This window comes from Pinus tabuliformis, chromosome J (genome assembly GCF_031772625.1).
Source record: "Pinus tabuliformis cultivar Carrire ecotype Pingquan chromosome J, CPIR1, whole genome shotgun sequence".
NCBI lineage: Eukaryota > Viridiplantae > Streptophyta > Pinopsida > Pinales > Pinaceae > Pinus > Pinus tabuliformis.
Window position 1 is genome coordinate 1532366569 of NC_142295.1, and position 21912 is coordinate 1532388480.

At 38.6% G+C, this 21912-nt stretch overlaps 1 pseudogene; it reads right to left on the minus strand.

The window, feature by feature from the left end:
* Positions 1–366: 366 nt before the first annotated feature.
* Positions 367–1050, minus strand: LOC149233355 (calcium-binding protein KIC pseudogene; annotated as a pseudogene).
* Positions 1051–21912: the final 20862 nt, after the last annotated feature.

Consider the following 21912-nt stretch of genomic DNA (forward strand, 5'->3'; position numbering starts at 1 on the left):
TTATTTCATAATCACACAAACTTAACTTGTTTGACTATTGCCTACTTAATGATCATATTAGGGAATTTATTTTTAATTTAAAATATTTAAGGTAAAAGTAAAAACCGAGAAGTATGCAGCAGACACGCTTTTTATATTTTTTTCTTTGAAATCCTGTGAGTTTTTTTCCCTTTCTTAATGGAATTTAGATTTGCAAGTTTGTTTGCCACAAATTGCAATAGTGTACAAAATTCAAGAAAGGCATCAAAGAAATTACAAAACACCAATTTCTCATTCCCTGATTCTGTTTTCCTCACTGAATGGAAGTGTCGTCTGTTTTTTAACTAACAGCCCTGATTTGCAATTCAGTTTTGTTAGTAAAAGCAATTTTCGAAATATAAGAACGAGTTCAAACTGTTTTTATTCCCATCCTAATTTTGTATTTCATAAACGAAGTACATAAAACATACGGAAGGAAGGGATGGGCAAGAGAGCCAGCTAAGCCATTCCTCTTTCCCGACCCTCAATTGAAGCTCGCACGGAGCTATCAAAATCAAAGGTATGGATCATATCCATCGCTGCCCTTTGTAACCACTTTTCCGCCTCCGCCATGAAAGAGGGACTCAATCTGAACATGAGAACACAGAATTCGTTCACGTCCACAACCCCATCGCCGTCCAAGTCGCCTTCTTCAATCATTGCCCGGAGCTCCTCGTCGTTCATGGATTCCATGCCCAAAAGCGCAACGTTCTTCTTGAGACTCTGGAGGGTGATGACGCCTCTCTCTGCGTCCGCCAGGAGATGGAAGCCATTGCACATCTCGTCCATTAGCCCCTCTTCACCGATTGTCTCTGCCATCATCGGCAGATAATCCTCGAATTCTACACTGCTTTCTTCCTCTTTTCTTACTCTTGCCATCGTTTGTTCCCTGGAAAAAAATTGTGTCAATTGCAGAGAAAATGAAATGTAGACGCGACCTCTACCAGAAGAGAGGCGTAGCCTAGCATAGAATGAATTCCAATGATGGAAGGGGTATTTTATAATTATAGCGGAACAGTCTGCAATGGGTGAATCATGATTGTGGAAGCTTCAGAGAAACTTCTGCATATGGAGATATGGATCAAGTAAGTGTCACCCTTATTTGTCGCCAACAAACAACGATGTGATTTGTGGGCACGATAAATGGCATTCATCAATTGCGCCCAAGAAATATGGTTGGGCCCGCGTCCTGGCAAAGGGCGGTGGCATAAAAGGGCACCGTCTATCCAAGTTGTGGGGAAGGCATGAGCGATAAGACTGATACGGAACTTCCGCGACACAATAAATATTTTTCAGGTTCTCACCCGGATACCGAGTCCCGACCATCACTGTAGGGTCATAGAGAAACCGAATTTCAGAATAAGTTCATCGAACAACCATTATGGAGAGGGAGCTAAAATTTTGTTATGAAGATAGTATTACTAATATAATAATTTTTTTTCACCTAGGTGGAAAAACCTATCAACTCAGGTGTCAAAACCAACAGTGAGGACAGCCATCTCTGGCTGCTATCCGCGAATGTCGGTTTGACTCATCACAGTTAGATAGGAAAACCACGCCACCTGAAATAACCCGCTGGTGGTCCGTAAGGGAGCAGGCTCATCACTCCTGCCAGATGCCTCTGGGTCTTGGGCCGTTAACCTGTTTCCTTACGTCCGAGGAAGACGAGCTCTTAGCCAAGCAGAAGCAGTTTTACGGCATACTCCAGGCCGTTACTAATATAATAATTAATAGGGTTATATAAATTAAATCATTGATAGATATTTATATATGAATTAAAATATTTATTAAAATTATAAAAATAATTAAATAATATTTTTTATTACAAAGATTTATTTTTATTTAAAATGGAGATTTTTAATTTATAAATAGATTTTGTTAATATGATTATGTTAGTATATAAATAATGATTATATCTAAATAATTTTTTAATCAGATTGTTGACATATTTATAGGGAACAAAGCACAATTTTTGATATTGATACTCTATTTAAAGCAAGCACCAAACAAGATTATGACATTTGTAAAATCTTCCAACAAATATAAGATACAACACAAAAATTCTATTACTGACCATTTATAGAGGCCAACCACAATGCACATAATTGACAAACAAAGTATAAATTTGATTTTGATTTGTTTCACTTTATATATATATATATATGGGGTGGTAGGAGCAGGAGGGTTATCTTATGTCATGATGAACAAATAAAGACATAATATGCATGGAGTTTGAGAATAATAACCAATAATCAAGTTGAATAACTTGTGCTTTGGTAGGTAGTGAAGATAGCATGGGTATAGAAAATAACCAAAATAACATTGTTTGGAGACTCAATGATTGTAATATGCTAGATATGGAAAGATAAAAGATTGCAAAGCATAAGCTCTCCCCATCTTGCAAAACATCATTTTGCAAACTATACAATTCAAGCAAATCTAATTCTTTCGTGTATATAGATAATTAAACAATTCTTGGTGAATAACAAAACTACATTAAAACAAGGGAAACTAAAATTGGATCATAAGATTTTGTAGCTCACTCGTTCCATAATCAATGAAATCAATATTATGCATTATATAAAAAATATAATGACCTTCACAACTGAACAATTGAACTAATCCTCATAATATATCCCATCCCCACCTCTCTCATCAATCATATGGTTAACAACTCGATAGCATGGGTATAGAAAATAACCAAAATAACATTGTTTGGAGACTCAATGATTGTAATATGCTAGATATGGAAAGATAAAAGATTGCAAAGCATAAGCTCTCCCCATCTTGCAAAACATCATTTTGCAAACTATACAATTCAAGCAAATCTAATTCTTTCGTGTATATAGATAATTAAACAATTCTTGGTGAATAACAAAACTACATTAAAACAAGGGAAACTAAAATTGGATCATAAGATTTTGTAGCTCACTCGTTCCATAATCAATGAAATCAATATTATGCATTATATAAAAAATATAATGACCTTCACAACTGAACAATTGAACTAATCCTCATAATATATCCCATCCCCACCTCTCTCATCAATCATATGGTTAACAACTCGAAATTTGGCCTAGTTTTGTAAACATTTGGGGCATTCATTAATTTTCTTTCTAGCCACACAAAATAGAGGGAATGAACCCCGTTTAAATTGCATTAACATCTAGCTACTTGAGGTAATGAAACGGGAGAACAAGTGGCACATGTTAAGCTCCATTAATTTTTTTACCAACTGCTGCCTACAATCATGGAAGTAAACTGCAGTCTTTCCTTAATTTCTGGAAACCAACTGCAGTAATTTCCTTAAATTAAGGAAATCAACTGCAGTTAATTAATTTTCTTGTTGGGAGCTTCTGAAGTGGTCCATTACTCCATCTGGATTTCTCTACCTTGATCTATGAAACACCTGACATGTAGCCATCAGAAGCTTGATGGAAGCTTGGCTATAAATTTATCTGTTTGGTCCCCAAGCTTGCATCTTAATCCCCTTCAGTTTTTTTACACCATCCAGTGAGAAAGCAGAGCTTGGAAGTGCCTTCCAGATTTTTGTATTCTTCTTATTTCTGATAGCGTGAGCTGGTGCTGCAAATTGTATTTTGTTGTCTGGAGTCCCGTGACAGGAAAGCTCGAATCTCTTTCTAGCCATTGCCATCCGCTAAAGTTTTGTTAAAGCTTGTTCGCTTTTCTGAAATTCTCAGCTTACTCAATTAGAAGCTTATACCATACAGAGTCACTGTGTCCTTTGTTTAAACTCTAAAAGGGTTTTTAATATCTGAGATTATTTTGAAGCTGAGAGAGAGCAAGTTTGATGAGTTCAAAAGCGTAGCAGTAAGATAGTGCTGTGTGTGAGCAAGCACACTTGTTGACTTCTGAAGCGGGTTATTAATGAGATAAGAGGGCTGCATTCTCTGTTAAAAGTTAAAGAAACAATGACAGAGTGCATCAATGGCTGGAGGTATTTATCTAGGCATTAAACCTTCATTTTTATTCTTTAAATCCGCATATAAAATCACTGTGATAAACTAACATTTGGTATCAGAGCCTTCACACTTATCTCTGCCTTGGTGTGTTCTGTGTTTTTGTTTGATTGTTTGTGGTATATGGCATATAAATCGATATTGGTCTCTGCGTATTATCATCAAAAACCAATATGTCATGCACCTCACCAGCATATATACGTAATAAATTACGTTTTATGATGTTTTAGCTCGTGTTCGTAAAGAGTCAATTCGATAAAGCTTTCAGACTAAACAGAAAATCGTATTAAGCATAGCGGATTAACTCTAAAAGGGGGCAATAACTAGTACGGTTCATCATGTATTCATATTCCAGACTTACTTTCACAGTTAATATTTATCTGTTAAATGTTGCCCTGAAACATAGGAAAATGTGAAACATGCAATTCATTAATGTGTTTAGAGCATAAGACCAAACCATTAAATTGTTTGGCAAGATCTTGCATCGAATTGATCTTTTGTGAAATATTTAGTAAATTTTTATTTTTTAATTTTTATTTTCCACCATAATTTTTATTTCAAAATGATTCAAAATTACATTTAGTTAGTATAACACATATTGCACGTGTTTCATATTGTTCTAGATGTGTTTTTGGTGTGCTTTAATAGTTGCCTATTTTCCAGCATTTGCTCAGTAAGAGCTATATACATAAATATGTAAAAGTTACTCTGGTTAAAGAAATGTTTATAATTTTATAAGAAATTTCTTTTTTAAGAGTTTGATTACTGTGGTAATTGTTTCTGCCTTCCATATATATATATATTTGTTTATCCAATTTATAATAGATAATGTCTAGTGATCCATATAATTTTAATTAATTAGAGAATAGCCACAACATCTTTAATTAAATAAAATTATATATTATGATTGGTTAGATCACATAAAGATTATTTAGACATTAAATTGTAATTAATTAGAATAAATATAATAAATTTTATCCCACGGGAATTTTATTATATTTATGTAATTAATTAGGATAAAATTTCATAACCTACCCACAGGAGTTATGAATTAATAAGTTTTATCATAAAGTTTTATTGAATCTGTTTGAATTGAAAATTTAGCCCACAAGCAATTTTTATGTCATTATATTCAATTTTGAGCATGATTTACATTGGTAAAACATGAAATTTTCTCTAAGCCTCAATTTTAACATAAGCATGTGATTTTTAATTTTGATGCAGTTGTACAACCTACAAATTTCTCTGAAATTCGTTGTGACATTCCCGAACTTAAGGGAGATAACTATAAGATTTGGAAGGAGAGGATTCTCCTTCATTTGGGGTGGATGGACATCGATTATGCTATTAGGAAAGATGAACCACCGGCACTCACTAATACCAGCACTGCAGCGGACATCACGCTTTATGAATGATGGGAGCGATCTAATTGTCTAAGCATGATGTTCATTAAGACTAAAATTTCAGCTGGTATTCGTGGTTCCGTTGATCAGCATTAAAAGGTCCGAGACTTGTTGAAGGCCATTGATGATCAATTCGTCACTTCAGACAAGGCACTAGCAAGCACCCTAATCGTGAAGTTCTCATCCCTAAGGCTCACCAGTGTGAAAGGTGTGCGCGAGCACATCATGCAGATGAGGGACATTGTGGCTCAATTGAAGAAACTCGAGGTTGATATATCGGAGTCCTTCCTAGTGCACTACATCCTGAACACCCTTCCGCACCAATATGGACCTTTCAAAATCTCATACAACACACATAAAGATAAATGGTCAATTAATGAACTCATGACCATGTGTGTTCAAGAGGAAGAGAGACTGGTGATGGAACTGGGAGAGAGTGCAACGTTGGCAACGCGTGGAAAGGGAAAATCTCAAGCCAATTGGAAAGGGAAAGGTAAAGTACCTCCCCAAGCCGATATCAAGAAGGATTCCAAGTGTTTCTTCTGTAAAAGGAAGGGACACATGAAGAAGGAATGCGCCAAATTTCAGAAATGGCTTGCGGACAAAGGTAATTTAATCTCATTTGTTTGTTATGAATCTAATATGGCTAACGTTAATATTAACACATGGTGGATTTATTCTGGATCAACAATTCACATTTCAAATTCCTTGCAGGGTTTTCAAAACCTAAGGAAGCCAGTGGGAAGTGAGCAAAGCATCTTATCAGGAAACAAGATGGGCTCGCATGTGGAAGCTATAGGAACATGTTATTTAACTTTAAGTAGTGGCTTTGTTTTAGAATTAGAAAAGACCTTTTATGTTCCAAGTTTTTCTAGAAACTTGATTTCAGTTTCAAGGCTTGTACCTTTTGGATATTCCGTTAACTTTTCAGAAAAATCTTTCAGTCTATTTTATAAATCTGATTATGTTGGGAATGGTATTTTGTCTAATGGTCTTTACTGCATTAATTTACAAAACAATGTCACTTATGATTCAATGTATGTTCACACTGGTACTAAAAGATGTGTTATTAATGAAGATTCCTCTAAATTATGGCACCAGAGACTAGGTCATATCTCCATAGAAAGAATTAAAAGATTGGTAAATGAAGGAATACTTAATACTCTAGATTTTATTGATTTTGAAACTTGTGTGGACTGCATAAAGGGAAAGCAGACCAACAAGTCAAAGAAAGGTGCCAATAGGAGTTCGGACATATTAGAGATCATATATACTGATATATGTAGTCCAGACATGGACTCACATGGTCAGAGATACTTCATCTCCTTTATAGATGATTACTCACGATATATGTATCTCTACATGCTTCATAAAAAGAGCGAAGCATTAGATGCCTTTAAAATCTTTAAGGCTGAAGTAGAGAAACAATGCGGCAAGCAAATTAAGATTGTGAGATTAGATAGAGGTGGAGAGTATTATGGTAGATACAAAGAAGATGGACAAGCACCTGGGCCATTCGCTAAATTTCTTCAAGAGCATGGGATTGTTGCCCAATACACCATGCCTGGTTCACCCGACCAGAATGGTGTAGCAGAAAGAAGAAATCGAACATTATTGGACATGGTGCGGAGTATGCTTAGCAGCTCCAATCTTCCTAAATCCTTGTGGACTGAAGCACTTAAGACGACAATGTATATATTAAACCGAGTTCCAACCAAGGCGGTTCCTAAAATGCCATTTGAATTATGGAAAGGTTGGAAACCAAGTTTGCGACATATGCGCGTTTGGGGATGCCCGTTTGAAGTGAGAATTTATAATCCACAAGAGAAGAAGCTGGACCCAAGGACCATTAGTGGGTATTTCATTGGATATGCTGAAAGTTCTAAAGGTTACAGATTTTATTGTCCATCTCACAGCACTAGGATTGTGGAATCAAGAAATGTAAAGTTTCTTGAAAATGACTTGATCAGTGGGAGCGATCAAACCAGAAAAATAGTTTCAGAGAAGGATCATTTAGAATCTCAACCTTCCACTTCAAGTGATAGATTGGTTATTGTTCATAGCACCCCTCAAGTACAAACTGGTGTTGAACAACCAATTGTTGAAGTTCCACAAGCTGCTGACGACATTCCAGTAGATCAGGTAGTTCAAGAATTGCCAAGAACTTTTGAACAACAAGTTGAACCACATACTTCTCAGGAAGATGATGGTACAACATTAAGAAGATCTACTAGACCAAAGAGATCAACAATTCCTAATGATTATGTTGTGTATTTACAAGAATCTGACTACAACATTGGAGCCGAAAATGATCCCGAGTCATTTTCACAAGCCATGAGTTGCAAAGAATCAGAACTATGGTACAATGCCATGAAGGAAGAGATGAATTCCATAAAGAGTAACGAAGTCTGGGATCTTGTTGAGTTGCCTAAAGGTGCAAAAGCCATTGGATGTAAATGGGTCTTTAAGACAAAGAAAGACTCATTGGGCAACATTGAGAGATACAAGGCAAGACTTGTTGCTAAGGGATTCACTCAGAAAGAAGGAATCGACTACACGGAGGCTTTTTCTCCTGTATCTAAGAAAGATTCCTTGCGCGTTATTATGGCATTAGTAGCCCATTTTGACTTGGAGTTGCAACAAATGGATGTGAAAACGACTTTTATTAATGGAGATCTAGAGGAGGAGGTTTACATGAAACAACCTGAAGGATTCCCCTCTAGTGATGGTGAGCAATTGGTTTGCAAGCTCAAGAAGTCATTATATGGTTTAAAACAAGCATCCCGCCAATGGTATTTGAAATTCCATAATGTAATTTCTTCTTTCGGTTTTGTAGAAACATTATGGATCAATGTATATACCTGAAAGTTAGTGGCAGTAAAATTTATTTTCTTGTTTTATATGTGGATGACATTTTGCTAGCAACCAGTGATAAGGGTTTGCTACATGAGGCGAAACAATTCCTCTCTAAAAATTTTGATATGAAGGATATGGGTGAGGCATTTTATGTCATTGGCATTAAGATCCATAGAGACAGATTTCGAGGCATCTTGGGTCTGTCACAGGAAACCTATATTAATAAAATTTTAGAGAGATTTCAGATGAAGGATTGTTCACCAAGTGTAGCTCCCATTGTGAAGGGTGATAGGTTCAATTTGAACCAATGCCCGAAGAACGACCTTGAAGGGGAACCAATGAAGAACATTCCATATGCTTCTGTTGTTGGAAGCCTAATGTATGCTCAAGTCTGCACAAGACCTGACATTGCATTTGTTGTGGGAATGTTGGGACGATATCAGAGTGATCCAGGTTTAGACCACTGGAGAGCTGCAAAGAAAGTAATGAGGTACCTTCAAGGAACGAAAGACTACATGCTTATGTATAGACGGACAGACAACTTGGAAGTAATTGGCCACTCAGATTTTGACTTTGCTGGATGTGTTGATTCACGCAAATCAACATCAGGTTACATTTTTATGATGGCCGATGGAGCTGTATCATGGAGGAGTGCCAAGCAGACCTTGATTGCCACTTCCACTATGGAAGCCGAGTTCGTCTCCTGTTTTGAGGCTACTTTACATGGTGTATGGCTTAAGAGTTTCATTTCTGGGCTTAGAATTATGGATTCTATCTCTAAGCCATTGAGAATATATTGTGATAATTCAGTTGTTGTTTTTATGGCTAAAAACAACAAAAGTGGGAGTCGAAATAAACACATCGATATTAAGTATTTAGCTATAAGGGAACGTGTTAAAGAAAAGAAAGTGGTCATTTAGCACGTCAGCACTGAGTTGATGATCGCTGATCCTTTGACTAAGGGCATGCCACCGTTTAAATTCAAGGATCATGTAATGAATATGGGACTTGGTTCCATTATGTAGTTTCTCATTGTATGGACAATGTTATTTTAATGAAATTCTTAATTATTGTGATGTTTTTCTCATATTTATGTGCACCTTAAGTTGATTTGAGAAAATTCATTTAAGAAGGACCAAGAATAAACATAAGGTTTATTCATTAAGAAATTGTTGCCACATAAATTATAATAAGAATAAATACATAGTAATACATGGAAGATAATACTCGTCATTAGAGGACTTATCGCCATGATTCATGTATCTATTACTTAATACAGATTATCAATGGGTTTTAAGTTGAGACATTAAATTTGGAAGTATGGACCAAGTGGGAGAATGTTAAGCTCCATTAATTTTTTTACCAACTGCTGCCTACAATCATAGAAGTAAACTGCAGTCTTTCCTTAATTTCTGGAAACCAACTGCAGTAATTCCCTTAAATTAAGGAAATCAACTGCAGTTAATTAATTTTCTTGTTGGGAGCTTCTGAAGTGGTCCATTACTCCATCTGGAGTTCTCTACCTTGATCTGTGAAACACCTGACACATAGCCATCAGAAGCTTGAGGGAAGCTTGGCTATAAATTTATCTGTTTGGTCCCCAAGCTTGCATCTCAATCCCCTTCAGTTTTTTTACACCATCCAGTGAGAAAGCAGAGCTTGGAAGTGTCTTCCAGATTTTTGTATTCTTCTTATTTCTAATAGCGTGAGCTGGTGCTACATATTGTATTTTGCTGTCTGGAGTCCCATGACAGGAAAGCTCGAATCTCTTTCCAGCCATTGCCATCCACTGAAGTTTTGTTAAAGCTTGTTCGCTTTTCTGAAATTCTCAGCTTACTTAATTAGAAGCTTATACCATACAGAGTCACCGTGTCCTTTGTTTAAACTCTAAAAGGGTTTTTAATATCTGAGATTATTTTGACGCTGAGAGAGAGCAAGTTTGATGAGTTCAAAAGCGTAGTAGTAAGATAGTGCTGTGTGTGAGCAAGCACACTTGTTGACTTCTAAAGCGGGTTATTAATGAGATAAGAGGGCTGCATTCTCTGTTAAAGTTAAAGAAATACTGACAGAGTGCATCAATGGCCGGAGGTATTTATCTGGGCATTAAACCTTCATTTTTATTCTGTAAATCCGCATATAAAATCGCTGTGATAAACTAACAGCACAAGGTTTCAATGCAGTAGAGTTGGAATATGTTAACACAATTGTGGAGAGCTTCGAATTTATACAAATTCACTTCTCTGCATATTGACATTAATATTCTTAGCCCTCTGCATCATACGATTGACATTCATTGCAGATGATTGAGGCCCAAGCATATATTTAGTAATCCCGCAATTTAATGATCCACAGAGGTGTTTGAGGAAGCGTGGATATATATGGCTTGTTGTTGTGTTGCAGTACCGGACCACATTGTTGCTCAGCGTCCAGAACCGTGAACAGAGGTGGCCTTCCCCTTTAAGCTTGATATGAGGAGTATTACAGTGTGACAATGGTTTGGGAAACTAATTACATGAGGACGACCAGGTTAAAACTGATAAGTTGTTTGTATGGTTGCTAGAAGTGGTTGAAGTGCTATTGACTATTCTTTAACACTACAGAGGAGCATAAGCGAAAATTGTATCAGCTGTTTATGAATATTAAGTATGAATTATTGTAGGGAAAGATGGAGTAGTTAAGACTGAAATTCAATAATGGAGCTTTGTCTAACATGAACCTGTTTGGAACCAGTAATAAATGATCAAAAAAAGTCCAGAGGCATTCTAAAGACTAGAACAGCTGGAAAAGATAGGGGCTTAGCTGCATGGGAGACCCGCATACCAGGAGTCTACTCCCATAGAAGCAAACTTTTCTGAAATTTTCTAATGTTATGCAGATGTAAAATGATTTTAAGAGTTTTCATAACCAGCATATATTTATAATAGTAGACAAATACATAAAAATAGTTTCTCCATATTTTTCAAACATAAAAAAAAATGTACTAAAATATAATCTTAATTTTTCTTATAATATAAATCAATATCCGAAATTATATATCTATATATATATATATATATAGCCATTACTAAATTATATAATTTTATAATAAAATTGAAAACATATATAGTTGCACATTAAAAAAATGTGTACGGTATATTCAAATAAAAATGGACTTATTTAATAAATAAATATATTAAATCAACGCCACAACTGCACACAAAAACCGTAATTAACGAGATTATATATATGAACGTAAGACTGTAATAATTATAAGAATTGCATATAAAATATTGCAGATGGATTTCAACACTTAAAGAACCATGGATAAATAATTGTGAGGGGATTTTAGTTTTGATTAGAGCATTGGAATTTCAGCTACGGTTTTCTGGTTTTAATTATCAATTTATGCTTTAATTATCAATTTATTTTTAATTAAGCAGATAGACGTCATTCCTATTGGAGATGGGCATTTTAATGATTTTAAAAATAAAAAAAATTGATCGGATCGTTTGAATTTAAAAATGCCAGTATATTCTTGTAGTTGCCACAATATCAAAGGATTGGATTCACACCACTAACTTCCATGTATATCTAAATCTCATGATTAAACCTTGTTTAAATTAATTTTTTACAAAGCTCCATTAAAAATTTACCATGCCAAAGAATCATGTGAAGGGGGTGACCGCAACAGTGACCATTTGTGATAGAATACTAGCTAACGGGAAGGAGCTCTACAACTAGGGTTCTGGGGACTTTCTGAGATGGCGCAGTCAGGCACGACTCTGCATCCACCGAGGGTCTGACCTCCTAGTTTCGACAGAGTACCACATGCTTTACAACAGTGCACATGGATCCCCCCAGGGAAGGGCCTCAAAGCCCTCCCCTTTGTCCAATACCGCGCCGCTAGGGCAAACGGGGTTTTTAATCTTCGGATCGATCCACAAAGAAACGAACAATAGTGAGAAACCGCAGTAGAATAAGTCCAATGAATCGGCCAGTCAGTCAGACAAGAGAGGTGAAACACCAGAAGGAAAAGACAAGCCAGAGGAAATGACCAAAGTCACCTCGAAAACCTGCAAACCAATAGCAGCTGAAAGACCCAAGATAGAACTGCCCAGTTAGAAGATCAACGAACGAATCCAATATTTGATGGATCATGCACTCATCGAGAAATTTATAGGATTCTGGGTGACAGAAAAAGCTCTGTATGGCTGGATCGTTTCTAAATGGAAACCCAAGGGCCATATCACATTGCAGCTAGGACCGAAGGGGTTCTTTACTGTGATCTTTTTGTGCTTAGAAGACAAGTTCAGAATCATGAACGAGGGACCATACTTTTTTAACTCAGCAGGATTGTATCTAAGGGATTGGGTAGCAAGATTTAACCTGGACAAGGAAGACCTCACCTGGGCTCTAGTGTGGATCAGAATGTATTCACTTCTAGAGGAATACTGGGATGAAGGGCTACTCAAAGAAATTGGAAATGGGCTGGGGGAATACATAAAAGCAGCAGAAGAGACGAAGCTTAGAAGTTACACATCCTATGCCCACATTTGTGTCTTCATGCGCCTGGAAAAAGCCCTGCCAGACTTGGTAAGTCTTTCTCATGATGATTATGAATGGATTCAACCCTTGGATTATGAACATGTACCTTTCCGCTGCCGTAAATGTCATGCTTACGAGCATCTCTTTAGGGATTGTCCGCTAAATGCCAAAGCCAATGCATCCGACCCCTCTGAATTGCCGGCCCAAGATGGCTTTACCAAAGTTCCTAGCCGCAAACAAGCGCACAAAAACCAGCCACCGGGAAAAAACCCCAGCAAGACATTGCTTCTATCCCCTCCACAAGTAATAGTTTTGAAATTCCGGCTCAAGCCTCAGAAGAGCAACCCTTGAACACAAAGCATAGCTCCATACCCATCTCCTCCTCTGCATTCCCTCCCCCCCCTAGTTCCTCCCCAGCTTCACTCTTCCTTAAGGATGATAATTCAAACCCCAAGGAAAGCCAAAAAGGACCTGATGGAAAAGTAAATGATATGGAAGTAGATGGCACCCCAAACCAACCCCTGAGCTTAGAAGCATCTACAACAGAAAATAGTCAGATGCAACATATGGATGAAGATCCAGAAAATATCGATATGGAAGGGCTGGACATTCATGAGCTTGAACTAGCATGCAAAAAGAAGGACTATGATAAAGTCCCAGAGCTTCAACTCAACAAACTGGAAGTTGTCCTCTCGAAGGCTTACCAGCAGAGACAGCTAGGCATCTAGCCAAGTAGTTATTGGGATGGTGGCCTCCCTCCAAAATATTTCAAAAAGAGGGGGAGGAGAACGGATCTCTAGCGAACAATTGAAGTAGGGAAAATCTTGGTGGATTCAGGTAGGTATGCAAAATTGACGAAGTACTACAAACCCTCCATCAATAGTGAATTATGAAGCTTACTTCATGGAATTTAAGGGGGCTCAATAGCCCAAGGAAACTACGAATACTAAAAAACATGATAAAGATGGAGAAGCCGCAAATATGCTTTGTTCAAGAAACAAAGTTTAATAGCAGCACTCTAGGATGCATCCTTTCTAGAGCTTGGCCAGGATGCCAATCGGTTGCATTGGATGCTGAGGGAGCATCGGGCGGGCTATCCATAGTGTGGAATTCGCAAGCGCTAACTCTCTCTGATTTTCATGCTTCTCACCACATGATCCAGGCCACCTTTCACATTACAGGTACTAACATTCATGGCCACCTTACAAATTTTTACTTCCCACAGGAAGCAGGAAATAAAATAGCTTTACTCAACACTATAGAAGCTCTGAGCCTTAACGGAAGGCATCCTCTCTGGATCATTGGAGGGGGCTTCAATATGATCACAAAGCTGGAGGAAAAGCAAGGAGGGAGAACTAGGATGGAACAGGAAAATGTCCACTTCAAAGATTTCATCCAAAACAATTCTCTAATCGACCTGCAATTTTGTAATGGCACGCATACATGGAGCAACCGTAGAGCCGGGAAGCATCAAATCGTTTCCAAATTAGACAGATTCCTCATATCTGACAACTCGGTTCATTTGGGAGGGGATATAGCGGCAACAATTCTCCCTCATTCAGGCTCAGACCACTGGCCCATCTCCCTCCAATGGCAAAGACCAAGCAATACCACCAAACGGCCTTTCCGCTTTGAAGAGTTCTGGCTCACTCACCCCTCATTCAAGGACTTCATCAAATCAACTTGGAGCACCTTCTTTCCGCCTGAGGGATCCAAAATGTTTCAGTTCCAACAGAAACTCAAATATCTAAAATCCCAAATAATCCCTGGAATCAAGAGACATTTGGAAATATCTTCAAGGCGCAACAAGAGCTAAACAAGGAAATGGCAGATCTCCAGCAACAAATAATCACTGGGGGACACACTGAATGGCCCTTAGAACAAAAGCAATGCATACACAATCAACTGGAGGAGAGGAGAAAGCAGGAGGAGATATTATGGAAGCAAAAATCCAGGATTAGATGGTTGAAAGAGGGGGAAAGGAACACTAAATTCTTCCATCGAACCACTGTCCAAAGAAGAATGCACAACAATATCTCATTCATACAGAAGCAAGGAGGGGTAAGAGTGGAAAAGCATGCTGAAATCGAGGAGGAATTTCTCAGGCATTTCAGGCAAGTTCATCAAGAGCCCCTTGCAGATAGATGACCTGCTATAGAAGAAATCACCCAAAATGTACCAAAAATTATCACCGAGGAGCATAATGAGCTTCTTCTTCACCCAATCCTGCCCCAGGAGGTGGATGTAGCTATGAAACAACTCAAGGAGGGAAAAGCCCCTGGACCGGATGGCTTCACCACTACCTTCTTCCACAATTTTTGGGAGCTGATAAAAGTTGAGGTGTGGCAAGTAGTGGAGGAATCAAGAGCTCTTCACTGGCTGTTACCCTCTCTCAACTCAACTTTCATAGCGCTCATTCCAAAGGAGGAGAAATCCAACACACCGGACAAATTCCGCCCAATAGCTCTCTGCAACGTTATTTACAAAGTAATCTCTAAAGTCATCGCCCACAGGTTAAAGCCACTTATGTTCCTGCTCATCTCGCCTGAACAATCCGGTTATGTGGAAGCGAGACAGATACTAGATGGCGTAATCCTCACGCATGAAATCATTCACTCCCTCAAGCACTCCAAACAGGTAGGTATGATACTTAAGCTTGATCTTTCAAAAGCCTTTGATAAGCTTAGTTGGACATATATTCAAAAAATGTTAAATTCTTTCGGATTCTCTCCTATGTGGGTACGTTGGATTATGAGTCTTATCTCCTCTTCCTTCTTCTCGATTCTTGTGAACGACATCCCCTCCCGTCCTTTTAGTCCTTCCAGAGTAATTCGGCAGGGCGACCCTCTCTCCCTCTTCCTCTTTGTGTTAATGGTTGAAGGCTTGGGTCGCCACATCAAACAAGCCCTCCTCACCCAGTAGCTCAAAGGTCTCTCCATTCACCACTCCCCAGCCATAACTCATCAGTAGTTTGTTGATGATAACATGCTATTTGGTTACCCGTCAGTCCAGGAAGCCTTCCTCTTCAAATCCCTGCTTAATGACTTCTCCGAGGCTTCAGGTACCAGCATCAATAAAGCCAAATCACAGATCTTTTTCTTCCATACTCCCCCTGTCGTGCAGCGTGCTATAGCTCAGATATTGGGCTTCCCCATTGATACTCTCCCTTCCAAATATCTTGGAGCCCCCCTCATTGATTCGGCCATCAAGCATTCCTCTTGGCGCATCCTCATCGAGAAGCTGGAATCCCGTCTCAATCTATGGACGCACAGAACGCTAAACATTGCAAGTCGCGTGGTGCTCATAAAAGTTGTGCTTCAGGCAATGCCGCTCTATTTATTCTCAATCCTTGCAGTGCCCAAGTGGGTAATTAAAAGAATAAGGGATCTACAGCGTAACTTCCTCTGGGGAAATACAACCACTAACCGCAAATGGGCGCTGGTAAAAGGGACCACAGCCTGTATGCCTCAAGACACAGGTGGCATTGGTCTGAGGGACCCCAATCACAGCAATGCTATCATGTGCGCCAAAATCTGGTGGCAGTGGCTCTCTTCCCCTGACAAGCCGTGGGCCGCCATATGGACAGCCAAATACGCCAATCATAGACCTCAGGAGGAGCTTATAAGACTCACTCCCAATGCAAAAGGTTCACTCATTTGGAATGCTGCCAAGCAACATTTCTTGTTGATTCAGCAACATAGTTTTTGGGAAGTAAGAAATGGTAGAACAGCTCGATTATGGACAGATGCTTGGAATCAACTGCCAAATCTCAATAACATTCTCCACCCGCCTCCAAGCCACCTTGGGGAGGAACAGCAACAGAAAAATATTTGGTAGCATTGGACGCAAGAGACAGTGCAAGGATACAAACAATGGAAGCAAGGTGACGGGTTAATCAGGAATGCGGATCACCCTTTTATGAAGGATCTGGAAAAGGAGCTCCAAAAATGATGCATAAGATACTCTGAAGGTAGGGATATTTTACAATGGGGTTACATGCCTAAAGGTACCTTTTCCACCTCAGAAGCTTACAAACTTTTATGTACTGACCCTTCACCCCCCGATCCCATTTGGGGTAAAATATGGGGTTCAGGTATCTGGCCCAAAGTCTCCCTTTTCCTCTGGCTGGTCGGGCATCAGAAAATTCTTACCTGGGATAGGCTGAGGCGAAGAAACTACCATGGCCCTTCTATATGTGTCAACTGTAAATCCCAGGAGGAAACTCTCCAGCACCTGCTGGACTCATGCACCCTGGCCAATCATTTACAGGAGAAGGCAAGCTTCAGGTGTCAAAGAAGATGCAGAGTGACGGAGGACATCACCAATTCCTTACGTCATTGGCAAAAGAATCCCTACAAAAGTGAAATCCTTAAGCATTTATGGAGGATGATTCCCAGGCTACTCATCTGGGGCATCTGGAAAGAAAGGAACAAGCGCATATTTAAAGATCAAAGTTCTCGCTTAGAAATCATCTGGAGCAAATTATGTATGAATCTCAAAGAGACTCTGATGCTCCGCTCCTGGACTCCGGAGGACCTTCCCTCTCTCGATAATGAGAAAGCCATCTGGACGAACTGGAATATGCAACTCCCTCAGGAAACCTACACTAAAGCCCCCTCCAAAAGCATCAACACAAAAAAGGATTCCTGGACAGCTCCTCCGAAGCACACCTTCAAGCTCAACTTTGATGGAGCTTCAAAGGGCAACCTGGAAAAGTAGGTTACGGTGGAATCTTCAGAAATCATACAGGCTTGCCTCTTCTGGTTTACTTTGGAAACATTGGATGGGACACCAATAACTCAACTGAATTGGAGGTTCTATGGCAAGGTCTCCTCCTCTCATGGAAATACAAATTCCATCCCCTGGAGGTCGAAGGTGATTCCATGATCCTTATCAGCATGGCCAAGCAGCTCCTAAATGGATCTCATGCGAGGAAAATAGCCACTAGTTGAAGACTCGAGGCTAGATTGGAGGCCATAGAACAAGCGCTTCTCAACAACAGAGCCATAATCCTCAATCATGTTAAGAGGGAAGGCAACAAGGTTGTTGACCTCCTAGCCAATGTGGGTGTGGAAAATGAGCATACTCTACTCACAGGAACTCTAGACATAATATCGAACCATGATCAAGTACAGGAATGCAAACTTTTGGTCCAAAGAGATGTTGTCGCCATGGATGCGGGTGTCTAACGCTGCCTTCATTGTGATGGGGCTGGAGTGGGCGGAGCCGAGATGCCACCTACCAACCTTGTACAGCGAACCAGAAGCCATGTGGGAGGAGGATCACATGCAGGTGGGTTTAACAGGGTGTCAGGGAATGTTTGATGTTAACATTAATATGCCGTCCATCTCCGCACGCGCAGGCTGGTATCGGCTCTCGGCTCCCATGAATGACATAGTTATGGAGGGAGGCTCTCGAGGTAGGGGTAAATGCTTATTAACCAGGATCCGTCATGGGTACACTCTGTTGTTTCTTGTGTTGTGTTGGATGGGCGTGGGCTCAGCTAGCTCAAAGCCTCCATGTTGGCTGGGCTCTTGCTCTACTTCTCCGTCTCGCACTGCTGCTTTGGGCTCCCATCTGCTAGCCTGTGTGTCTGAACTGCGTTATACCTCTTCGGTGGTTTGTTCTGTAATCCATTACGGTGTTGTCTCTGCTGTCATGCCTCGGCTCTACCAAAGAATGCTCAGTCGCAGAGGCACCGCTCGGGGCACTCCTTCATGCCCTTCTTCCGGTGATGCTACCTCGAGTCAGCACCCACGCTCTCGCAGCGAAGGAGGGAACATTATGAGGCCCAGCCAATTTCTCGAACCCAGCTCCCCAGGCTCCTCGTCTTCGCCCTCCTTCGGCTCAACAATTTTCACTTTCAACTGTTCCCTTAACCGACCTCGGATCATTGCCCATGTTTCAGTCCTCTTTCTAGAGGAAGCCCAAGAAGAGGGCGATTCCAGTGTTCTTCGGGAGGACCAAGGAACAGTTCCGACGCCAATTGCAGGCTCGCCGCAAGACATGGAACCGCTGGCTAGCATCGTCAGTGACACTATAATGGTGCATGCGCCTCCGGTTTCGAACGAGAATGAGGAGACCCAAGCCCAAGACCTGGCTAACGGTGGATGGAGCAGGATCATGGAGGAGATTCCAGAAGTTTAATCAAGCTTTGCAGCTTCTTAACAAGTTTTGCGGCCCAGTAGCGAGGGCTTTTTGTCAAAACTGTCAATCTTTGTATCTGCTATTGTGTCGAGGTCAATCCTTTGTTTCTGCTGTTTGTGTTCCTCTGGATCCCCTGCGGGATTGCAAAACATGGTCTTGTCCAACATCTGTGCTCGGCACACTTGTTGTTTCATGCGGCCTTCCTTTATGGCCAGCTGGTTCATTTTGCTCGCTATGTTGTAATTTTACACTTTTAATGTGAATAGTAGAATAGTCTTATTTAGAAAAAAATAAAATAAAATTTACCATGCCATTTGTTAATTGACACCTATCAGGATTAACCATAATGGGAAGACTACAAAATGTAACACACACCTCACACATACACTTGGCATAGTAGTGGAATGGTGTATTTCCGAATAAGATGATCATCTGTTTCAAACCATTGGTAATGTGTGTCCAATTCTAAATAACACAGCGGTAATTTAAAAACTAACTTTGGAACCTAAAGGGTGTTTTCTTTTAACAACATGTTTAATACTTCTTTAAATTTCCTTGTAAAATATGGTATTATACATTTAGTTAGAAAGGAGAAATTTTCCTTAATCTCTTTCTTATTAAGCTAGAAAACATATGTTATAATTTAATCTTTACTTTTTTCGTAGCAATAAACTTTGTGAATGTAACTATATTCACATTCTTTTAGGATGAAAATTTATAGTGCTAATTAATTCGTATTTTTTAAGAAGGATTATTTCCAGTATGCATGAGTTTTTTGGCATTCACTCATTTTATGAATCTCCTCATTTCAATTGACATTTAATAATTTATTTTCTGTTGACTTATATTTTTCATTGTACTAACTATTACAAGCCGTCTTATTGTATATTTTTTTACTTATCTTGAAAGCATTCTTTCCTTATCCACACATAGGTAAATTTCACTATATTCATTATTTACCCATAGGTAAATTTCACTATTTTTTCATAATTTACTTTATGATAAAATGATTTGTAGCTTATAAATTATGTGTAACGTACCCCGGTGACCTCACATGTAAAAGCAGGGAGTTAGAATTTTTTTTATACAAATTACCCACAAGTAATTATCCAATTCACAACTCCACAATTCCATGTTATACATTAGATATAATGTTCATTAGTACATCAAGTAAATTGCAATAAAAAACAGTAAGATTCATAACCATTAACTACCACTGTGGTAGTGTAATAACATAAACTGTCTCATGAATCCTTGCATCCATTTCATGATTTCCTTAACCATATTAATTAATCACATACTTGGACATTATGATTATCCCATCAAATAAAGAACCATCATCATCAAGGATTCAACATCATCAAACAAAAGGCAATCACACCATTGAACACCGATATACCCTCGAAACCCCGTAGGGTGAAAACCAGCAAACGTTTAATCTTATTATTAAACGCTCGTGAGGGTTTTCACCCCTCATTCAATGGCTTATAAGGGATTCCATCCCTTAACCATTGTTATAAAATTATTACAATGAATTATCATTAAGTTGTCACATAACTAGCTAAAAGCTAATACATTTTCCATGTAACCCTTTACTTACATACCGCCACATGCAACATTCCTTGTGGCATGATTGTTCTAGCAATGTACGATTCCACAACTCGTACTCATCTGCATGGACCATTAATCCTTTTCCTGCCACAATGTTAAACATCACTTTTCTTTGGCACCAACCGCCATCGTTTCCTGTCAATTTTGTCGTCAACAAGCTTTCGTAACAAGATTAGATACAATATTAATCAATCAATAAGCAACCTCTAAAAGTGATCTTTTAACATCTACTCATGTGCATGCGCAAACATAACATACTAATTAATTAGTACATATGTTCAAGTAAATACTTGTTTTACTTCCACCATGTTTATTCAAACTAATGCATAATTCTCCTTAAGAGATCTAACCCATTAGTTCTACTAAAATGTATAACACAATCGTGATATCTTCATACATGTAATAAACTGTTGTTCCTATGCTTATGCACATGTGTTCTTTTCACATAGTTATTTTTCGAGAACTCAACATAGTTTCTCTATCATACAAAGAACTTATCTCTATATCACAATGACTATTCTTTGTGCATACACTAGCTTATCATAATAGCCCTTCTTAAATGTATGCAACTCATATTCCCTTCTCTAGAATACTACCATCATTTCATGTAACAAATTACTTACTTCTTTCTTAAACGAAGTCATTATACCCTCAATTCTCTATCTTCCCATAGGTAGGTTCCTCATGCTTCCCTTTCAAGGAATTATTATAGATTCCAGCTTTATGCATAAAAATTAAGGAAACAATAACATGGTTAACTTAACCTTTTATGCACTAAAATCAAGAAACCGACACAACTTGTCTAACAAGACAAACTTCTCAAGAGATTATTATTTTCAAGAAAGTTAACATAATCACTTTCTATACGTAAAATCATATTTCCAAAGTCATAATAGCTACCCTTATGTGCATGCAACATGTGTTTTTCCTAACACAATTACTTTGACTTCAATGCACATAATCTTTTCATGAAACAAGTATGGATTCTTGATATGATATGAACACTATTCACATGTCTTTTAAGAATAGGAAACTCTATTTTTGTTTTAAGAGATCTCTGATAAAAGGCATCATTTTCATACATGAAGTATGCACACTTTTCTAAAATGAAGCTATATTTATGTGTATATAAAACATACTCTTTCTTCAAGAAAGTTAGAAATCAATATCTATGTGCCTAGAAGCACATCATTAGCTATTTCTATCATGCATGTAATGCACAATTATTTCACTAGAAACTTAGAAACTAGCTAAAATCACAATGCAATTAACATATATCCCTTTTCAAGAAACTTCTATTAAATAAAATACATACTTTATTTCAAAGAAAACTTGGCCACTTTTCACACTATGTCCTCAAGAAGTTTATATGC